Genomic DNA, 11,623 nt, shown 5'->3' on the forward strand with positions numbered 1-11,623 from the left:
CCATTGCTTGAGCTACGCCTAAGGCTGGTTCATCTTCTGTCATCGTGTTGTCTTACAATATTTGTGTGAGTTCTTCATCTACCATTTTGTTGATATTGTAATGCTGGTTGAAAGCTTGTTCTGGTGAGCTGCTGCTGCTACTGGTTCCTGACGTTTTTGATTAGCTGCTTGATCTATAGCTCTGGACACCATTGAGTCAGTTGAAACCCTGTCATCTTGTTGCCCCCTGCGATTGATGTGGTCATTGAAGAACTTGTCAACCACATCATCTTAAACCTTGCAAGGCAATTCAATGACTGATAAATCTTCAGCCAATTGATCCATCATTGTTTTTGGCAATATTGGCCAAATAAACAATAGGTCTGTTTCCTTCTGACCAAATTTCTTTGCCAAATGTATTTTACTCCTGTGTGCACAAAACTCCCCTGGCCCCAAAATGTTCAATTGCTTGATCTTCACCATACCAAGGTTTAATATTTGTGTCACAAGCAGTGGGCTACTCCAACAGATTTGAAGTTTCCTGGAGTTTCCTGGAGGAGACAAGACAGCTGCAAACACTTTGTCTCCAGGTTGAATATCATCTCGAGGAATTGTCTACGTTTTCTGACATGGTCCTTTCTTTGCCTTAAATCAATTATGTAATCAAGTTCTTCCTCAAGCCCTGCACTTTAAACTTCTCAAGAGTATAATAAGGGAGAAACAAAGTAATCAGAGTGGGTTCAAAATTATAATCTATTCCTCTCCTAGGTCAGAACCAATGTTGACAGTGATGATCTGGGATTATATATGTGGGGGAGGGAGATTTTTAAACATGTTGCCAATCTTAAGTACAACACTGAACAAGTTACAGCTAGCCTGATCCACACTGTTTGCAATCAAGATGATAAATGTGACCTGAACCCCCTACACGGATGACCCACTTACTCTCTGTCCAACCTGGAGAAGGAAACTAAGGATTTTGTTACTCTAGGACCATATGAGTACTTCCAGCAGAAGGTACTTGCCCCTATTCTTCAAGCTCTGCACACCGTTGTTGTTGCTGAAGAATTGATTACATTGGTTCAGTGGATGTAAATAGGGAAATAAAGGGGAACATAAAATGCCATTTTCCCAGTATTTCTGATAAGAGGAGAATAGTATGTTTGTATTCTATTTATAGAAAAGCCATGCTTGAGACGTTAAACAGGGTGAGATATCAATATCAAGCCTAAAGTTAGGCTTGGGTTGAGCAAAAGAATAATGGGAAAAGAAGTCGGCAAGTATAGCAGAGTTCCCCAAGCTGGCAGGTCTGCATCAATGAGAAGGTTCACTTTAAAAGAAGCTCTTTAAAAGGGTTTTCCTTTAAATACATATAATTAATATCATTTTATTTTTACATTGTATAATAAATATGTTTTGTGTACAATGTGCTTTTGATTTGAATTTATTTAGGGGTAGTTATTTCTCATCTTTCGTAATATCAAATTTTTTTGATTTTGCTTTTTTTTAAATAATATTTTGCTGGCTCTGAATTTTCAATTATTCCTGGAAAATATGAAAATGTTGTCTTCATTATAAAAAATGCTTGAAACTGGAATAAATTTTTTTAAAGTTAACCATCAGATCCTAAAAAATTAAAAATATTATGAAATATCAACTATATATGAATGCATCGAAAATTTTTTGATGATTATTGGTTGTAATATCTGAATATTTTTTGGAAATAAATTGATTTTTTTATGATCTGAGTTGAATGTTGCAACTTTCTGAATTTGTATGGATGCTATGTTCTTCAGTATGAGTCGTTTTTAACCATTTTCTCCTTAGAGAGGCAACAGATAGAAGTAAGATCATTAGCAATCAAAAGTGATTATTTTTTGATGAATGCCTATACCCCCTTTCATTTTTGCAAACATTCCCTTTAATGTTGATTTTTATGTGCTAAGTATACCAAAGTCTGGAGATGGTTTCACTCTAAAATTTGACAGCATTGAAATATTCTGGTTCCAAGTGTGACAAAGAAGGGTTGATTGGTCCTCAAAGGGAAACATTTCAGTTCTGAAAAGGAAGTTTTTAAGGATTCTTCTAAAATGCTCAATGATTATCTGATAATGCAGAGGTCAACGCTTTTGTATTTAAGATCTCAGCCACTTTCTCTTTTAAATCCTTCAATTTAAAAGTTTACACAGTGGATAACCATCTCTGTTGATGTGGCTAAGTGTTATCCCAACCAAAAGTTTTAACCTCTGTTCGTTTTAGTAGTAATGAACAGTTGACCTGAAATCTGAGCTGTTTGTAGCAATTTTATTTGAATACGCTGTTCTCCAGGATGAACTGTTTTTATCCATAACATCAATACTCTCCACAAGATCAGACACAAGATATTTAGTGTCTGACTTGTCTAAAAACTCAATCAAAGTTTTAGACCCATTTAAGGTATAGCTGGGGATACTGCTGCTACTCCAAACACATACAAGCTCCTGAAAGGGATTGGTAATGTAAAAACTTCAATAATAATACTTCAACTTTTAATTAGTAATACATTTAAGCCTAAAGGCCTTGTTAAAACATATCCATGCAAGAGTAAAGTACTATTCTGTTACACTGTGGAGCCATGGCTGCAAATCTGTTTATAGGATAGATACTTTTTAAATAGAATTAAAATTAACTCACATTAAAAATAGTTTTGTTTTTACATTGAGAAACAAGGAACTCTCTGCAGATTGAAATCCTAAGATTTGGAATAGCATCTGAAAAAAAGCTAGTTAAACAAAAATCATCAGAAACAATTGAAGTTTTTTTTTCTATTATAAGATAAAAATCTAAGAAAACTGAACAATTTGAGTCCATTATCCTTTTACCTATGTGGAAGGAAAACTTTTTCATAAATGCAGAGGAAAATTTACTTGATATTTGTTTTTTTAATTGTTTTTAGCCCACCTTTATGATTTGAACAAAAAAAAACCATCATCTGTCCAAAATTAATGAATTTGAGCCTTGCTTAAATCTGCCAAAAAAGATTTCAACTGAGCGCCAGCTTAAATGTTGAAAAATTTAATACAACCATATTTGAGCCCCAGCTTAAATTTAAACCATGGCTCAAATTCTTTAAATTTGGCCTCTGGTTAGAAAGTTTCAGATATAAAATATAAATTTCTCAAAAAGGCACATCCATGATTCATTCTCTTGTTGATTTTAACACTTGCAAGATATTTCTAAAAGTTTTAGATTTGATCAAAGTTTTAAAAATTAGATTAATTTTACCTTGAATATAAACCAGTTTCTCCTGAGACGCTGTGGGAGATGAGATATATTTTGTCACAAGATGATCACATTTCCAGATAAGTATACAACTCAGCAGAAATATACAAATAATCTAGTTATAACTTTGATGCAAACATTACATAGCAAATATAACTCTAAATTTATAAATGAAAATGAATTAAGCTTTATGACTTTAACTCCAAAGCAACCTGAAACTTTTAAATTAAGGAGTTTAACTCTTCAGATTTGGAATTTCATGTAAAATATGTTATATATTCACTCTTAAGTTACGTAAATTGGCTTGAAGGGTATTTATTCTAACTGTTATTGTTTTCAAGTTCACACAATTTTCTTTTATCAGAAGTATCAATTTTCAGGATTGCAAATGTACTCCTTTCAATATCTTTTTATATTAAATATTAATCTCTGTTTGTCTGTCTGTCTGCGAATGTTCTTAGCTTTGTTTTGAGATTCTAAGTTGAGTAGGTCACTTTGACAGAGAAAAACAGTGGGACTTACTATGACTCCTCTCGGCCCTTCTGGGTTCCCAAGCTGTTTTTTATAAAAAGAAATTACAAAGGTTTTGTAAAAAAAATAATATGTTTAACACATGAGTTCCTTTGTATATTTATTGAAGACCAGAACTATCTTCTCATTCTCTCCCACTCCTCTAGACTTAACAGGCATAGTTTATCTACAAGAGTTGAGATTTTGCCTCAAGCTCTAATTTTCTATACAATCTAACAGTGTACACCTTTGATATCTAAACTAAGATCATTTGATTCCAAAGAATTCATAATTTGAAATATTTGAAATATGCACTTGTTGTAATAAAGAAATTTCCGGCTTTGGTAAAAATGTTCACATATTTAAAGGGGGGTATAAGATGAAATCTGATATTACTGTCTTGAGAAATTGATAAAAAACTGTGTCAAAGTTATACCAAAATGATATATATAAGATTTTGTATAATATTCATACCATATTCAACAAATACCCAACCAATATGAAAATGATGTTGTGATCTGACCAATCAAATATAAACCTTACTTTGTCCTTCAGACGTAAATAAGTTCATGGTCAAATAAAAAACAAGTTGAGATTATAATCCCATATTATTAAAAGAACATGAGTAAATACAAGAAAGCATTAATACTAATCACATTATTATTACAGGTTGGGTCTAAAGAGCTGAATGGGTCTGATCGCTGGATTGAAATCCCATGAGCCTTCTACTGATGAGATCATCAATTTAGTCCCTTGGTTGCTGGAGAAGATAGAGGTTGTCAGCTAAGGTACTCAGAACTCCCTCGACATGCTGGAGTGCATCAGCCCGGAGCCTATCCCTCTGTCTGAGGGTATTGCTCAGTATTCTTAAATCTAGGAGCATTGCATTTGTGAGATCACACAAGGAGTCAATACTTTGAAGAGGGGAGGATGAAGGCTCATAGTCTGGAAGAGAGGAATACTCAGTCTCAGAGCTGAGGTTGGTCTCATCCATCTCTACTGAAGCCTCAGTGGTGTCCAAGTCCGGACACAGGGATTCACATCCCCTGTACCCAAGGACAAGTTGCTGTAAACATCCTCCATCCAGTTATCCTACAGTAGGACCAGCAGATAGATCAGGATCAGAGTGATGCAGGGCAGGGGCAGGAGCATCAGAGTCTCTGGCTTCAAGGTTCTCAAGTACCTCCGGCATCTGGACAGGTGGCCTCTGAAAGTAGGCGGGGGAGAGGAAGGTTAAGGGATTATCGGGATCTTAATGAATGGTGATTGGACGGTTGACGGAGTTGTGGAACAGGTAGAAGATAGTGGCATCGGGGTTCATCTGGTAGTATACGCTACAGGGAACCTCTTGAGGTGTTAATCTCCATATTACTGTCGAGGGAGAGGGATCCAAGAAGCGCGGGCATCTAGTCTTTGGTAGCATTATCTGGCCAGGTGGGGCGGCACTTCACAATCTAAACATGTATTAAGGGACGGTTCCCTTCTTGTATTAATCTCATATATATATGAAATAAATCTTGTTTATCTCAGAATACTTTAACAACTATATCTCAGAGGAGCCTGAGAATCTCAGATTTGTTCCTGCTATAATTTTCTAATTTTTATTTGCATTTTTAAGAGATATAATTGATATATTATTATTTATAGTCTGTATAGTCCTTATTACATCACCATAACTTCCACCAATGGCAGTGCAGTATTCTGGTCATGTGATACAGAGAGAGACATGTGACAACTCTACAATAATTTCAAGTGACCCTCCATGCAAAGATTCACAATGGTACTCTTGAAACCTTTATCTAATTAGTAAAATGGAAACTATTATCGATTTTCTAGGTTTTAATTCTTAAAATTCCAATATGTTTTCCTGCAGTTCAAATGCGCAAGTCATTTTTGTTGAGAAACAGCTATTGAAAAAACATTTTCTATATTATTACCCACAAGGGATGAAACGTCAGAGTCGTAATTTACTGTAAAGGAATTAAGTTTTAGAAACAAACTCTGAATTTCTAATCTCTATATTTGTACAACCTGATTTTGTTGACCTTTGAAAATTCAAACTATAATTCTAGTAGATCAAATTGTGTAAGTTTAAAATATCAATGGTTTACACTATCGAATTGTAACGATTAAGCGATTTAAAAAATTTATGTGTGTGGCAAAAACTCAATTCCTTTGTTTTTTGTGATTTAAAATTAGGTCCAAGCTCGAGAATAAAATCTATTTTTTTGTTGCATAATGCATATGTATTAAAAATTATATTTGTTACCTTCTTAATAGCTCTTAAGAAAAAAGAGTTTAGTTTGAACTTAAGATTATTGTCTATTTTAAATTGTTTGTTCTCTGTTGTTTGGCCGGGCCGAATTTAAAGAATATGAGCCGCGGCTGAAATATGGTTGGTTCCAATTAAAATTATTATTATTATAAAGATTTATTCACACACAAAGATATAAATACACATGTAAATGGTGTAGATCAAATAAAACATTCTTAAATCAAACAAGGGACAAGAACTCGCATCCTCTCATACGCTAGTCCTTAATAGGTATCCATACACCCCGTTATCTATGTACGCTAGTCCTAAACAGATATCGATACACCTAATTGTATATATGTACAATAGACCTAAATTCATATAGATATTGGCATTGTTTTTGTAAACGCTTAGAAAAGAAATCTTTTTGAGAGAGATGAATCTTCTCACTAGAAAAAATTGCGCAACAGTTTTGCAAATGGAAACCCTAAAACAAATGAAATATTTTGATGTCCCATTGGACCATGCATGGAAAGTTACGGTTTTACAAGAACTTTTAAATACAAGAACGAATAATTTATATGTTGAAGGATTCGATGATTTTATAATGAGAGTAATTAAAAAGTAATAAAAATATTCAATTCTCAAAAGATAACGTTTTTGCCTTTCAAATACACAGGTTCAAATCTCTCTTAAAAACTTTGATTTCATATCACAAATATGACATTATACTTAGCAAAATCATGCAACGCAAAAACGCATGAAAGTCACCCTTGATAAATAATTCAGGACTGCTTGTTTTTTCCATGTGCCTGTGCGTTTTCATTCCAATTTTTCAACTTTCTTAAAAACTTTGATTTCATTTATCAAATATGATATTTTTTAGCAAAATCCTGCGTCTGTGCGCTGCACATAAACGCATGAGAATGACACTTGATAAAAAAATCAGGACCACATCTGTTTTCTTTGCGCCTACGCGTTTTCTAGTGCGAAGATTCATCTCTCTCAAAAAGATTTCTTTTCTAAGCTATAATACAGGCTGTAGACATGATAGAACAGATTTAAAGGTACCATCGGAATCGGAATAGAAACCACAAGGAATTATTATAAAAAGGGCGTGTTCGTAAGATGAATATAAAAGGTGTGGTGGCTAAATAATTGGGTGAGAAAACCCGTTTTTGACTGAACATGTTTTTTCTTCTCTTCATTCCATCGGAACGACGCGTCGTAAATAAAATTAACGGCCCAAGAAAGATGCACAACAAAGTTCAGAATGCACTATAAAGACATGTTTTAAAAACATGAAAAATGACCGAGATATGGGCTATTCCGTAAAACTGTTTGTTCAAATTCGACAATTTCTGCATTTTTAGTACTATTTGACTGTTTCCTTTTTATCACTTAAAGGGAGTGTTCGCGAAAAATGAAAGGGGGTATAGGCTTAATGCGATAAAAAAAGCGCTTTTGATCGCTACTAATCTTACTTCTATCTGTTGCGTCTATAAGGAGAAAATTGATAAAGACGTCTCACTCCGAAGAGCGTAGCGCCCATACAAATTGAGGAAGTTGGAATATACGACTTAGACCGTAAAAAAATCAAATTAATATCAAACAAATCATTTAGATATTACAACATGTCATCGATTATCTTTCGCCACATTTGTATATATTTAATATTTTATACTAGTTTTGATTTTGTTTTTTTAAATAATATTTAGCTTACAACTTGTTTTCGAACATTCCTGGAAAATATGAAAATGTCGTCTTCATTACCAAAAATCCTCGAAACAGGAATAAACTATATATAAATGTGGCGAAAGATAATCGATGACTATAGGTTGTAATATCTGAATGATTTGTTTGAAATTAAATTGATTTTTTTACGGTCTAAGTAGTATGTTGCAATTTTCTGAATTTGTATGGACGCCATGTTATTCGGTATGAGACGTCTTTAACAATTTTCTCCTTATAGACGCAACAGATAGAAGTAAGATTAGTAGCGATCTAAAGCGCTTTTTTATCGCATTAAGCCTATAACCCCTTTCATTTTTCGCGAACACTCCCTTTAAATGTACTTTAATACTTTACAAACTGGACTCGAATTCTCCAAGATCTTTTGATATCTTTAATCATTTGGCTGTGATTTTATGCATTATATAAGAAATCTGCAAAATTGAGAGTTCCAAAATTGATAAGTGGTTTTAAAATGCTCGATGCGTGTTTCAATTCACCTTCTGTTGGCTTTTACTCCCCCCCCCCCCCACTTCCATTAAAGAAATTGAGTTTTAAGCTTCACATATCTAACTTTTACACCGTCAGGTTGCAGAGATATATGAATTATAATTTTTTTTTCTGGCAAAGACTCATTTTTTTACAAGTTCTAAACGAGATAAATATAATATAAATATACTATACACTGTTTAAAACTCTTTATCAATGATCTTCAAGATCTTTTGATCTTGGCACACTCTGAACCCTCCATACCACTTTCTTACTGTTCCTTTTTATGTTACAATCCTTTTCTCCCCCAGCACAATCTATACTGACACTATCATAATCCCTACCTCAGTCAAGAAAGATCAAACCTTCACAAACTAATGTAACAAGTTAGACCAACGATATTCTTTAACATATGCTTTAATTCAAAAACGAAATTCTGACTCATTTCCGTTAAATTTTAACTCAATCTGGTTATTTTTTTAATCAATCTGGTTATAATTTGACTCAAACTGGTTAGAGTTTTACTTAAATTGGCTAGAATTTGACTCAATGTAGTTAAAACTTAACTCAATCTGGTTAGAATTTAACTCATTTTGGTTCGAAATTGTGTTTAAATCTGATTAGAATTAAACTCAATCTGGTTAGAATTTAACTCATTTTGGTTCGAAATTGTGTTTAAATCTGATTAGAATTAAACTCAATCTGGTTAGAATTTTTATTTAATCTGATAATATTTCCTTAATCTGGGTATCATTTGAATTCAAGTGGTTAGAATTTTTTTAATCGAGTTAGAATTTAGCTCAAGTTGATAAGAATTTGATTTAATTGGTTAGAATTTTCTCAATATGGTTAGAATTCAACTCAATCTGTCAGCATTAATTGGATTTATTATATCAGACCAGGATTGGATTGGATAACAGAATTGGATTGATAACAGAATTAGATTAGATATTAGAATAGGTTTGGATAAAAAAATATAATGGTGGATTGATTATGAAGGGATGGAGTTGACAGAGTCGTGTAAACGAAACCATTTTTTATAAAGATAGTATATTTAAATCTTATTTTTTAATTTTTTGATTTAACAGTTCTATTATTAAACAGAACAAGAAAAGTTTCTTATCCTAAAATAGATCTAGAGAGTTTCCTATCCTTAAACAGAACTAGAGCCATGTCCTATCCTTAAACAGAACTAGAGACATGTCCTATCTTTAAACAGAACTAGAGACATGTCCTATCCCTAAACAGAACTAGAGACATGTCCTATCCTTAAACATAACTAGAGACATGTCCGATCCTTAAACATAACTAGANCATTATACAAGACATATCCTATCAATGAACAGAACTAGAGACATGTTCTATTCTATTCTTAAACATAATTAGAGACATGTCTAATCCTTTAACACAGCAAGAGAAGTTTTTATATTAAAATAGTTTTAGAGAGTTTCCTGTCCTTTAACAGAACCAGAGACATGTATTATCATTAAACAGAACTAGAGACATGTCCTATCCTTAAAAAGAACTAGAGAGATGTCCTTTCCTTAAACAGAACTAGAGACATGTTACTTAAACAGAACTGGAGACATATCCTATCCTTAAACAGAACTAGAGACATGTCCTATCCTTAAACAGAAATAGAGACATGTCCTTTCATTAAACAGAGTTAGAGAAATGTTCTATCATTAAACAGAAACTAGAGACATGTCCTATCCTTTAACAAAACTACAAGACATGTCCTATCCTTAAACAGAACTAGAGACATAACCTATCCTTAAAGAAAACTAGAGACATGTCCTAACCTTAAACAGAACACAAGACATGTCTTATCCTAAAACAAAACTAAAAGACATGTCCTATCCTTAAAAAGAACTAGAGACATATTCTATCCTTTAACAGGATTAGAGATATGCCCTTAAACAGAACTAGAAACATGTCCTTATCTTAAACAGAACTAGAGACATGTCCTTATCTTAAACAGAACTAGAAACATGTCCTAATCTTAAACAGAACTAGAGACATGTTCTATTCTTAAACAGAACACGAGACATGTCTTATCCTTAAACAAAACTAAAAGACATGTCCTATTCTTAAAAAGAACTAGAGACATATTCTATCCTTTAACAAGATTAGAGACATGAACTTAAACAGAACTAGAAACATGTCCTAATCTTAAACAGAACTAGAAACATGTCCTTATCTTAAACAGAACTAGAGACATATTCTATCATTAAACAGAAACTAGAGACATGTCCTATCCTTCAACGGAACTAGAGACATGTCCTATCCTTTAACAAAACTATAGGACATGTCCTATCCTTAAACAGAACTAGAGACATGTCCTATCCTTCAACGGAACTAGAGACATGTCCTATCCTTCAACGGAACTAGAGCTGTCCTGTATTCTTTAATTCAGCAGAATTATTTTTGACTTAAACCATAAAAAATCTATATTACTATAGTCAGGGCTGTACAAGAGCATTTGTGTAGGGGGGGCACATTTTGCGCACTGACGCAAATTTATTTTTTGCCCCCCCCCCTTAAAAACCCCTTTTTTGAAAAAAATATTGATACCTTTTTTAACTATGTAAACTTAAATTTATGTAATTTTTTTAATGGGGGGGGGGCACTATGTTGCCAAGGCCCGGGGGGCCACAAAATAAGGCAATACTGTGGTGAAAGCTTCAAGGGATGAAAAATATAGATGGAAACGTTTCTAAAAAATATCGATATTTTCATAGGATTGATACATATGTATATTAAATTATGACATCAAACATATATTTACACTGAAGGCAGTAGTGATTAAAGCTTTTTTTAATGAAACTTTTTTATTTAAGGGCAAAAGTGAGATTTTAAAGTATTTTTTCTATACGATGTAATTATACTTAAATGGAATACATGNTAATGAATAAATTTAAAACCATTGGACTGCGACACCCTATAACAAGGCCTTGCTCTAATAAGCATTAATCCCGATATCCACCATTCTAAAGTTTTCAGCTCAGAATAGTTTTTTAATTTAAATAAGATTGGCATTCCTCTTGCTTTCTCATATTCTTGAATAAGTGTTACTATTGTAAAACCTCGAATTTCATTTATTTAAGAGTCTAATTATTTCCCTTAATTAATATTTGTTGTGTTTATATTAAAGGACTGTAAGCGTGATTACAAGTGACCCTCCATGCCAAGAAAACCATGCTTAAATCACAACGGCACCCTTGAAACCTTTATCTGATCAAATTAGAGTAGATATGGTAGTTTTCTGTGATAAAAGCGTTTAATTCTGATAATGCAAACATGATTTCCTGCGGTAGATATGCGCAAGTCTCTTTTGTAAAGTGACCACAGTTGACAATAATCAGTTTTCAAAATTAAAGACATTGATATTTCAAATCA

This window comes from Eurytemora carolleeae, unplaced genomic scaffold (genome assembly GCF_000591075.1).
Source record: "Eurytemora carolleeae unplaced genomic scaffold, Eaff_2.0 scaffold2011, whole genome shotgun sequence".
Taxonomy (NCBI): Eukaryota; Metazoa; Arthropoda; class Copepoda; order Calanoida; family Temoridae; genus Eurytemora; species Eurytemora carolleeae.